Here is a 12,529-nt window from a genome sequence, read left to right as displayed (position 1 = left end):
GATGTACAAAAAAATGTTCAAAATTGCGTGTTTGACCGTGATTTAGGAGGGGGCGTGAGCGTCAGTTTCCTTTTGTTGACCTTTTGTTAAGCGTAAGTTTCATATGATTTAATGTAGTGGTAGAGTGCGTGGGTGAGTGAGTGAAGGGTGGCAAATTATTGGAAACCTGTATGCATATAATAAATTTGTATCTCACTATTAAAAAATTGATTTATTATATATGTTTTTTTGTTTATTTGATTTCCCTATGATATAGTCATCGCCATTTATTTTATCTTATTTTATTTTTATTATTATTATTATTATTATTATTATTATTTTTTTTTTTTTTTTTTTGCTTGTTAGTTTTTCTTGTTTTCATATATTCATATATATATTATGATATATATGATATATATATACATTCAATAGGTTTTGATTCAATTATACACATAGGCCAATCTACCCAATGTCTGGTCAAAATAATCTTCTATTTTTGGATTCTAGCGAACACCTGTATCAGAAGCCAGCCGAATCAACACAGTAAATGTTTTCTATGTTCCACTTGTGGTGGCTGTTTGTACCAGAACATTAAGATTTCCAGTCATTAAGTCAGTTTGATTGCAATCAGCTAACGAAAGCAAATTATTCAACCATTATTGCTGTTAAACGAATTTCAATCACTGCAAAAATAAATAATACCACATTTTGAGTGCATTATAAGCTCTACAAAGGCATGTATATCTAGACGGAAGTAGAGCTTTCATTTCGGTGATGTTATCAGTACGTGGATCTTTTTAAGTTATCTTCTCTTGTACTTAAACCTATTTATTCCAACTTTAAACGAACAATCGTTGCTAACCCCAAAGGATCATGGTACGTTTCCTGACTTGAATATTAATTCTCAACGTGTGAAAACCCAATAAATCTAATGAAAAAAAATCGCTGTAAGGAGAACTTTTGGTAATTAGTACTTCATATAGATCTTTCTGTCAGCTACTCGAGGTTCTTGAAAGGATTAACTGAGGGCTGCCCGAGGGGAAGTGACGTGACTTGATTGACATCAAATCGCATCACTTCCCGAGGGCAAGGGATTTGCTTGAGGCCAATATCATGTAATGGACTCATTGCTTAACGAGTCAATGAGTTTTAGCCAAAAGTCGTTCAATATACCCCACTGGGATAATGGACCAGTGCTTAGAAGAACGTCTTTTATGACCGATTCAAATTCAGATGGTTCCCGAACCAGAATAAAATGAAATCCCTGACATGCGCAGTAAAGAGTAATCACCCACGTACTTTGAGAGACCAGATGAATATAATTATTATCAATTATTTATTTACCATATACTTTCGTTTGTAAGTGTTTTGTGTTTACATTAATTCTGTTTATCAATCTTCAACCAGTCTTACCTTCTCAGTTCATTTAGATCGTGTGGCGAGGTAATAGTGTCGAGGTAAAAATAAGGAAATTCAAACGCAAGTTTAAAATAGACGAAAAAGAATGCCTTTTGCAGGTAAAAAACATGTAAAATAGAAGACAAAATCTGCTCACAGTATTAGAACGGGATAATGAAATCAAGAACATTAATGTCTTTGTTTTACAGCTTAGTTTAATGACATTGTGTATATTTTTATTCTGTTGAATTTCCATTCCTCTGATCCTTTGTTTTCGCAAGCTCTGCGCTATATTGACAAATGACTCGACTGAGCACTTAATACTGGCAGCTCTCTTTGCCATTTTACCGTCGTTTGTCATTATTTTTGTCACAAAAAAATTGAAATATTATTCGAAACAAAAATCAAATTAATGTATATATTTTTTAATTCGAGTTTCAAGTGGACATCTGGTATAAAGGTAATTTTATACTACCATCATTTTAGTTTCTGCCAATATTTTTTTTACTACAGAACTCTTTTAAAGCCAAAATTCCCATATTAAAAGAGAAGAGGGTTGTCCAAATGAATTATTCCATGAATATTCTGTGCACTCCATATTTTCTCTTGTTGTTCTCTAGTCGAGTTACTCTCCACATCAGTCTCCTACTTCTGAAGTACTGTTATTGTCTAGAGAAAGAGCAATATAACAAAGAACAAATAACGTCAAGAACATAACACTCCGAAGCCGGTGACGCAAATTTTTCATATATATTTGTGATCAGAAAGCTTTAATTATTTTTGGAAAATTCAGTCCTTGCATTGTGATATTCGACTGTAGGAAGAAACAGTCTGGCAGGGTGTAAAATGCTTCATGTTGGATTCTCAAATAAGTGACCGTACGAACTCTAGTTTGCTTGTTTTTTTAACTCTGCGCTAATTAGCCAAAGAATCATGACCTTTGTGTCTCGTTTGTACGCCTGCGTCATCAACACTGCCTGATTTCCCACTTTTTCTATTTTAATCGTTTTAAGCGAAAGAGAAAGCCAAATTTCGGGAACGCTGCATCTGCTTCAAATCGCTCTTTCTTGTGGTCAATAACTTTATTCTGAAGAACATATTCAAGGTTCTATTAACTTCGGCTTTCTACGCTTTCTCGTGAAGTCGGCACGGTTATATTCGGGTGAGTGGAAGCAATACCAAAGTTTTTACTTTATTAATCTTTTGTAAAAGAAATTATGTAAGTTTAGATAATTACGATGTTTTTGTATTGATTGTTATTAGAAAAGAATATAGTCATTGGAAATTAGCACTTGTGTGAGACTACTAGCGAATTAAGAAAATAAGGCTCAACCCATCCACCTGCTTTAGATCTAAATTATCTATTCTTTCAAGCACGAAGGATTCTCGAAACAACCAGGGAGCTTTCCGATCTTATAAATTTCGTTATTTATCTATAATAGTTTTCAGAGCCCATTTTTTATGTGGTTTTACAGCACTGAAACGTAGAATTTATGGCATCAAAATGGCTGGGACAAATAAGAGCGACTAGAATAAAATAATTAGAATGATGGAGTTAGCTATCAGTTACTTGATGTGGGAATTGTGATAAGAAGTTTACAAAAGATGCAATGCAACAACACAGCAAAACAACGAAATCAAAATGTGGTCCTGATTCCGTTCAAATGTTAATTAGAAACACGAAAGATGATTAGGGTTTCTGGCTATATATCCTCGACTTAGATTAGTTAAAAACTCATTGTAAATAAATTATAAGCGGAATGGTTGAATAATGGCATCTTTTTACCGAGTACAGAGATGTGATTTTTTTAGTCATTGGTTTGTCGGTTGTATTCTTAATTAGGACGAGTATAAGGCAACGCCATTTTTTTTTTTAAATTATACTGATTGCAACAGTTGAGGTAGAAGTTAGATAGATTACAAACACTTAGGGGGTATTAGAAAAGTCTTATCGATCAAGCTTTGACATATTTATTCTGCATCCATAACATCTCGCTACTTCATTAGTAAGTTTACATATTGATTCCGCCTCTCCCAGCGATTGATTCTTTCATTTCGTATACGATGTGACAACGTTCTGTTCTCGCAGTACGCGTAACTGTAAGCCTTTTTCCTTCTAAATCCATCAAGATCTCTCAAATTTTGGAAGACTTTCTAAAAAACGGTCATATTTCTCAGAACTGTGAAATTTAAGAAACTAAACAATTTTTTTTTCAGGTCATAGAGGCACTTCAGTGACAAGAGCTGCCGTACTGTGATTTGTCAGCCAAAGGTACGAATCGTTAATTATATTTTACGATTTATAAATAAACGCAACAAAATATCAAAGCATACAACTTAGGTTAGGTTTTCGAAGTTAGAATCATAATCAACTAAAATAATTCTTGTTATGATTAGCACTCGTAAAATGTGAATAGGAATGTCATTCGCTTTTCTTTCCCACAAGTGAGATGATAAGGAACCTTTATCTCATTAAGACTGTTTGATGTCTCGCATACTTTCTGTTGGCTTTTCTGTCGTTCAACCTCACCTTCGTCAAACAGATAAAACAACGATGTTCTATCAAAGACGTTTTTAGTTTTGCTGATCCTTTACTTAATTTGACAGCTGAAATTGAGGAATTTGACGGCTGTTAGACTTTCAAATACTATTGTTTGATCTTCCAGTGAAATACTTCAAAAGTAAACGCCGTGAAAATAAGAAAACGTTGTCTTTATTTTTTTCCAAATTTTTGTAAACTTCCTGAAAGAAATGTAGACGTATGTTGACAATTTTTTGGGATTTTTTAATTTCATTTTTGGAATATAATTGCATTGGGTTCTATCGCGTTAGTGTCTTTTGGGATTAAAATTACGGTTCTAATAACGTATAATGGCGTTACTCGGTGTTACGGGCCATTCGGTGGGATTAGTATAGGGACTAATATATCACTTGCCAAAGAACAAGCAGTAAATCTAAATACATTTCTGGCAGCTTGGCAGTCATTAAGCTATTTCATTAATTTTTTCCATTCTCTCTCTCCTTCCATTGTTTTCGCTTCTCTTATTAAATCTTTCTCTTTCTTCTTACTTCTTTCTTTCGTTTTTATTTCCTAAGATTCGTACTTTTCCTTTCTAAGTTTTTTCTCTCTTTTTGTTTGCCAATAATCAAACTTTTCACGATCGTTAAAAGTAAAAATAAAAATAAAATTTATAGCAGGCATGCGCTGCACTACATATTCACAGGGTTTTTTTTTTCATTTCTAAACAGTGTATTTCGTCCTAGTTTTTTTCCTTTCTGATTGATAATATAATCAAATAGCCGTACTCAGCACCAAATGCCGTTTTCTAATTGCATCCATCTTGAAATTAAGTTCATTTTATCATGTGATTATTCTGCATCAGCACAGCTGCATTTCTTAACTTTTTTGTTCCCCAAGAAAAATAGAATAAAAAGAAAGAAAAAATAATAAAAACACAGAAGGAGAGAATCATAACGAAAAAGAAATAAAAATAGAACAACCGGAAATTGAATAGTAGAATGAAATAGAAAAGATACAGGAAAGAGATAAGGAAAATGAGAAAATGGAAAACGAACAAGAGAAAGGGAAAAATAGAACCAGTTTTCTTCCTCGATCAATATCCTTTCTTTCTTTTGATAAATGTTTTATAGCAACAGTTTACATTAAAATTTAAAATTCATTGAATCAAATTCAAACGAAATTAAGTCGGCTGGAATAAAAATTGCTTAGAAATAAAACTGTCAATATACTGAGTCAACCTTGCAGACGCCCCGATATTACGGACACCTTGCTATTACGGACAGGAATTCCCCGAGGAAAAATACAGACAAAAGAAATGGCCTTAAATAATTTTCGCTATTGCTGACGCTCGCGCTATATAACGGATATGAAGTGACGGTTCCGAGGGCGTCTGGCGTAACGAGAGTTGACTTTATACGTTTGTGTACAGCCTAAAGGCCGGTTTAGACGGCACGATTTTCGCCTACAACTATCGTATACAACACGCTTGCGCCATCCTACAACTCGAGTCGTAGCGTGTAAATCAAGCTTACAACTCGCTTACGACAGACGTAAGCGTGTTGTATACGATAGTTTTAGGCGAAAATCGTACCGTCTAAACCGGCCTTAAGGATTCACGACTTCAGATCAATTTATGATGACCTAGTGAATGTAGCCGGTGGAATTATGACAGCGTTAATAAATTTTATATAGTTCAGTGATATTAGTTAGTAGAGGACCTGAGAGGAATCGTTCACGTTACTGTATCTCAATAGGCCACAAGTAGAGGCTATACTCAATACTAGAGGGATTTTCCTTGGCCCGTGCAACGAAGTTGTCTATAAGAAAATAATGAAATTGTGTTGAGCTTCTACTACGAGATTTATTAGGCTTACTGTGTTTTTCGCGGTTCAACGTTCACATAAAACAACTCTAAAATAATTTATGACTTAATTGATTTATGACTAAAATGGATTCAGGACATACTAAGCTATCATAATTTAGGCTTCACATTATCATGTTCTCGAGAGGGAGGGTAAGGTGGGGGGGAGGTTGCAGGATGGAAAAATTAATAGATTAATAAAAAAAGAAAGGAATTGAATTGAATTGCCTGCTTGCAAAAGAAAGAAAGAAAAGAAGAAAAAGAAAGAGAAAGAAAGAAAGAAAGAAAGAAAGATAAAGAGAGAAAGAAGACGAAAAAATTAGAGGAAAGAAGAAGCAGATAGAACGAATACATAAGGCACTACAAGACGGCGACTATCTGAAGGAGCAGTGCTTCCTCCCCTCCAACTTCCGCCTCATTCGCTCCATCTTCCTCCCGCCCCCGCACGCCCTCTCCCTAATCGTCCGCCGACCCCTCCCTTCCGTACCGCCGACATGCACCTACCAGAAAGAAGGAAAAGAACAGATAAGTAAACACAACGACACGTTCAATGGTTCTCACGAAACATGAATTATTCAATAATCAAAGATCTCACTCAATTTTCTGCAAGTCTTTAAGTCACCAGACAAATACTAGGTTATTACAGCCGCCCACCAGTGGGGTTTCAACCAATTTATTCCCAGTTTCCAGAGCGAAAACAAGGCTTTTAATAGTTTAGCACAGCATTATCAAATCAGCCGGCTCCATCTGTCTGATGTAAGGTAGCATGTAGTCTAATATCTCAAAATTACCCACAATATTTATAAAGGATCACTGATGATTAGGCGTCTTGGACCGTATATCTTATACTCAGTTGCTACTAGACAGCTTGTAGCCATTATAAGCTAAGATAGTCTAAATTGTAACCGGCAAAACAGCAGTTTATCATGTTTTAATATTGCCTTTTTTTACTTTGTATCATTTGGCTAAATTTGTAACATTACTGATAGCAATATATTCCCAAAGAGTGTAAGTCATCTAGACTATCGCCTGAGGCTTTGGAGGTTCAGTGAGCTCTTGAAGATGTTATGGGCTTGTGTGGTTTTAGAATTCAAAAATTCGTTCATCTTTCTTTAGATTTGTTCGTTTTGTAATTTGCTTTTGTTTGTTTGTTTTTCTTTCTTTCATTCCTTAATAATAATAATCACTAGACCGTTCTACGGCATCACAACTGGGTTTCAAAAAGGAAGCGATCATAAATATATTAATGTACATAAACGTATTCACAGATACACTAGTATATGTGGTCTATAAGTCAAATAAATAAGTGCTTATTTCATTTCCTCCTTCTTCTTCTTCTTTCTTTCTTTCTTTCTTTCTTTCTTTCTTTCTTTCTTTCTTTCTTCTTTCTTTCTTTCTTTCTTTTCTTTTTTTCCTTTTTTTTCTTTTTCTTTTTAATGCTTTTTTCCTTTTTGCATCGATATGTACTTTGAACCTTTTTTTATTACAACACAACAAACATTCAATACATATTCACCCTCGTTATAAAAGCATGCGCCCAAAATGTACTAAAAAGAAGGAATACAGCAATGACCACCAAAAGCTTTTTAAAAAGGTGAAAAGATAAACATATAATAGGAAAGGACAGGAACGAAATGACAAAAAAGCAAACATCGGGTATTTGAGAAGTTTAAATTTCACGACGAAGTTGTCGCCAGTTAATCCTCAACTCAATGGACTTCATGAAGGCGACGTGCAACACTTTGGAACATAATACCGGTTCATTTCCTTGATTTTACTCGAGTACTTTACTTTAGACAGCAAGCTCTCTTATATTTGAACAACTAGATGTTCTTTCTTTTAAAAGCGATGATATAAAAATATCTAGAATTAACTAGAATAATATAAGAAATTATGAGTTAGTTTTACTGCACTTAGTGACGAGAAATAAAGCCCTTTGTGATAGGCAACTTAAAAACAAAACAGTAGGAATGATTTCCCATAATTTCTGATCCACTTTGTCACTTTTGATATACTTTTAAATAAATGTGTTAAATTGTCAGAGTTTTTGCTCGTTTAAAATATAAATACAAGTATATCGAAAGTATATCAGACAGGGCGGGATATCTTTCTTGATATTATTTTCATAAAGCCCTAATGATAGACAACTCGAAAAAAATATAAGGGAGGATATCCCATAATTTTTGATATGCTTTTGATATACTTGTATGTATATTGGAAGCGGTCATAATTTTTGCAAATGGCTGTATAAATATATATATTTATATATATACTACATGGGCAAAAGTGCAATATAATACGGGGCTAACTTCGTGTTTTTCTTTCTTTCTTTCTTTTTTTTTTTTATTTATTTATTTATTTTTTTACTTTTACTTTTTTCTCGTGACAACTAAAAAATAAATAACTTTTAAAAAAATAGAAAAATATCCCATAATTTCTACGTAATATTATACATATATTTTATATATATATATATATATATATATATACACATATATATATATATCTGGGTGTGCGTTTATTTTTTATACGACATTTAAACTAATTATGTGCTGAAATATATAAATGATTTTTCTTTCTTCATTTTTATTGAAAAGATATAGAATGTTAGTGATAGCCTATCTTAAGTATAATCCTTTGAAACGAAGTATACCCTGGTGTCATTTAACCAGGTTTATATATTTCCGGACGCTACTTACCACGTTTCCACGGCAACCTAAACAAATATCGAATCCTGGTTTATAATGGATCTAGGAAGCTTTATTATTGTATTGTTGATCCTACGATATCTATAACTGTACTAACAACAATGATAAGGCAGTAAACTTAACTGCCATGCAGAAAAAGAAAAACAAAAAATTCGTTGGAAACTGAGACATTCACTTTTGTGAAAAAATTAAAACGACCTTATTAGAGTGAAGACCAGTGAAGACATTAAATCGAACCTTCAACTAACATTTTTTTGAAATTAACTGAGAGAGAAAAGCACTTTTAGAAAGTTGAGTGGTAGTATTATAAGTAGACGTTTAAATCAAATTAAATTCCTAAAATCGATAAAAAATAAATGATAAGGGACACTAAAACTCATGCAGATTTTGGCAGTTTTTTCTCTCCCTGTCAGCGATGAACTTCGAGCGAGAGAGATAAGAAGTAAGTAGAAAAAATAATACGCTTCGAAATGAAGTTCAATCCGGCTTCAAACCTTCGAGGATATCGATCAGCCTTAAATAAAAAGCCGCTTGTATTTAAGTTAAATTAAGTTGTACGAATAGAACATTAATGCTGTTTATCTATTACGTCACCATGATAGTCGCCGCCATGTTTGCCGACGCGAGCTAAAAAGGTGCCTAAAAGGCCTAAAAGCTTTAGTCCTTTTTTTTTCTCTGTAAAAGTAATTTAAACTTAAGGAATCATTTGTGCTATCTGAAGGGCGGAGGAGGTTTTACTAGAGGCCAAATATAAAGCTTTGGTGCGCCATATTTGTTTTCCCATCTCAGACCATGTGTCATGCCCTTGAGTATGATGTTCTTTGGAAATCAAGTGTATTGTAGCGGTAACTCGTCTCTTATTTCTAGGGCTTTGGATTCGATTCCTGAACGAAGCATCACATGTAAGTATAATTTATTGGGTTTCTCTCTCGTTTTTAATGGTGTTTACCCCAGGTTCTCCGGTTTTCCTCCCTCAACAAAACCTAATACTCTAAATTCCATTTCCATAAGTGAGTTAGCTGTACCCTGATTTAGCTAAATCAACCTCGAGGTTTTTTCAGGGTTAAAAAATATTTGAATACGTTGTTTACCATTGATTTTGAATTGGAGTAGTTGTAAACGAAGATATTCATCCATTTATCTTTATGTTCTTCACGGACGACGTGTCAATGCTTTATATTTACCGTCGACATGAAGCATTCAGACAGGCTAGTGAAACAGAAATGGATACATGCATTAAAACTTATTCTAGTATTTATTCCAGTTAAGGGTTTACGCTCAACACCTTCACCTCATTCAAGCCTTTAATCCATCTTCTTCATGCTGAAAACACCTACGCATATGCGGACTAATTGCACTCTTAGACTGTAGTTTTCGTTTTACGACGTGCTTCGCGTTTATGGCCTATGTTTTGGCGCTAGTTAATATGACTTTAACGCTTCATCATGCACTTTGGCCAATATATCATATTCTATACTTTAATTTAAGTTGTTTGGGCAAAGAAAAAATGTTTGGTTATCATTTCAATATATATATAGTGTTTTTACACAAGTGAATATAATAAATCCAGCGCGTTCATTGGTCACATTTTACGTCTTATGCTGTTATATTTACCTACAGGTGAATATAACAGTGAGGCGCACGCTTACGTGTGCTGCTTGCAGAAATAACATTTAAAATAACAAAACAAAACTTTTTCTTTATTATTTATCAAATTGACTTAAAATCGCTAAAATGAATATAAACGGAAGATCGTAGTTTCCACTCCCATCTGGAACTCAGAATTCTTCAGTTTCCTTCCTCCACATACATTTTCTTCATACTCATAATTTCAATATATTTTATTATAAATGTATTATAGCAACGCTATTTTAAACGTTAAGTAATGTAATACTCACATTACCATATGATGAGTCATCTTTTGTTTTAGAGAGGTAAATGTTATACCAAAATTTCTCAAGAATAAAAAATTATTGTTTATCTGATAATATCATTTTCATCGTCATAATCATATTTCGTATATATTTTTGTATTCGGGGCCGGGTTTGAAGTGGCTTCTCGAAATTTATGGACCTTTTTATATGTGCGCTGGCATAATAATCCATTTTCGAGTTCTCTGTTGCTCAGGGTTAGCCTCGAATATCAAAATTGTTCCAGTGAAGGTCCGTGGATTTTCAAAGTGTCGTAAGTTGTAAATTCTTTGCTTTACCGTTGATACGAGGCCAAGCCTGAGTAAATGAGTCTGTAATGAAACGACACATCAATACTTATTTGGAACCTCAAAAAGTATATATTGTTATGCTGGCTCAGTAAATTATTTTAAAAAATAGAAATTGTTTTTATCTTTATGTTAGAAAGTTTATAAATTGTTTTACGTTCTTCAAACATAAGTCATGAAAGAGTTGATATCATACTTCAGTGTCCGTTTAATATAGAATTCTAAATAAGAGAGACTGCCGAAATACACCGAATATTGGACAGAAAAATAATCCAAAATACTGACACCAACACATTCAACGCCTTAATTGTAACCCACTTTACTGATTAGTGAATGTTATATATATTCAAATTCCAGTCATGTCTTTGTTCCTTTTTAGACGCTTTTGTACTCCATAATTTTTTTCTCTCACTTATTATTCATGATTTTACGATGATTATTTCTTAGGTCGTCGAAAGCGTTCGCATCTCTTCAATGCGACTAGGTGTAATGTATGAAAAGAACATACTTTATATTAGCTATGAGTAGAGTTGTTTGTTGGTTCTCTCCTGTGCTTCGAGGGTTTTTCTCCAGGTACTCCAGTTTTCCGTTCACCACAAAAATCAACTTCTAAATTCCAATGCGTGCAAACATGGAATGAGGGCCACAGCCCTCATAAATGTATCCTATAGATAGATACTTTATAGATAGATACTTTATTGAGTAAGTACATCGCAGCCAAAAGGCTGAATTGCGTACACGAGGACGATTTATCAACGTCGACAGAACACGCCTAACTCACAGCCCCCCCCCCCCCCCCCCCCCCCCCCCAAACGATTGTAAAAAGTATCATTTCTAAACGAAAATCATTTTAGAATATTATCGTCATAGAAGCAAACTATTCTATGTAGACAGAATGATAATTATCCGGAACAACCGATATTACTCTACATTTATCAAACCAATTAAGCCTAAAGTTCCGTTACCTTGACTTCGAGATTCAATATTCCGCTCTTTGTTAGGGTTTCCTCGCGAGGACCAATCACATTTAAGGTGACTGCCTATTTTTGAACGTATTTGAGCCCACGATGAGCGCGCGCTCAAAAACCGCTGAATAATCTACAAGATTTTATTGAAGAACCACACACGTTTTGAACCTCAAGAGGGCAAAAACTCCTCAAATTTTGCCCGATACTCTATACCTTTTATAAGCTTATCCAAAAATACTTCTAAAAATCTACGGTATATCAACTTCTTTAGAAAAGTTAATTTTTCTAGCACACGAAAATATAGGTTTTTGTAGGGAATTTTTGTGAGTCTTTATGGATTTCTTGAAGGCACTGAAAGGACGAAATATGACAAATCAATGCATTTCTTTGTCTTTTTGTCAACTATCCTGTATTGTAGAATGATTCACTTGTCTGTAAAGAACTGATCTTGTAAGTTTTAAAACCTCGCGCGTAGGCATCTATTAAATGCCGATTATCTCGAAAACAAGCTTGGGACGCCCCATTTTTCTTTTCGTATTTGGAATCAGCATTAAATTTCACTCTAGGAAATTGTACTTTTTTTAAGAAAAAAAGTTGTTTTTTGTTTTTTGTTTTTTGTTTTTCAAAAATAGCCAGTCACCTTAATAAGTTTCTATTTCTTGCGAGAAAGTGTTTATTATGTGACGGGTATTTGTTAAAGAGGTTAGTCGAGAAATGTAGACTGTGTGTCTCTGGTGCAATATATACCAACCACTTATTTGTACTTAACTACATAGTATAGTAACGGGAAGAAGTATATTGTTAAGGGATGTATTTTCAACTTTTAGAACCAGTTGAGTTGGGCCTCTTGAGATATGAAACGTTATCCTCTTTTTA

The 12,529-nt window shown here is 33.9% G+C and overlaps 1 protein-coding gene across 4 annotated transcripts in view; it reads left to right on the top strand.

Moving 5' to 3' along the window:
- Window positions 1–12,529, top strand: part of LOC116295189 (alpha-1A adrenergic receptor) — a 53,014-nt gene that overhangs the window by 26,832 nt on the left and 13,653 nt on the right. For 3 of the 4 annotated variants that reach the window (XR_016119605.1, XM_031702940.2, XM_089029229.1), the window contains exons 3-4: window positions 3,595–3,649; window positions 9,335–9,369. The gene's annotated coding sequence lies outside the window, so the exon portion shown is untranslated. Of the gene's footprint in view, window positions 1–2,351; window positions 2,540–3,594; window positions 3,650–9,334; window positions 9,370–12,529 lie in introns of those variants that run through there. The other variant, XM_031702942.2, reaches the window with a different exon arrangement.

This window comes from Actinia tenebrosa, unplaced genomic scaffold (genome assembly GCF_029948245.1).
Source record: "Actinia tenebrosa isolate PJP-AT-01 unplaced genomic scaffold, QUT_ActTen_1.0 PGA_scaffold13__45_contigs__length_12533684, whole genome shotgun sequence".
Classification (NCBI taxonomy): domain Eukaryota; kingdom Metazoa; phylum Cnidaria; class Anthozoa; order Actiniaria; family Actiniidae; genus Actinia; species Actinia tenebrosa.
Note: the sequence above shows the minus strand (reverse complement) of the source record. Positions and strands in the feature narration are given on the sequence as shown.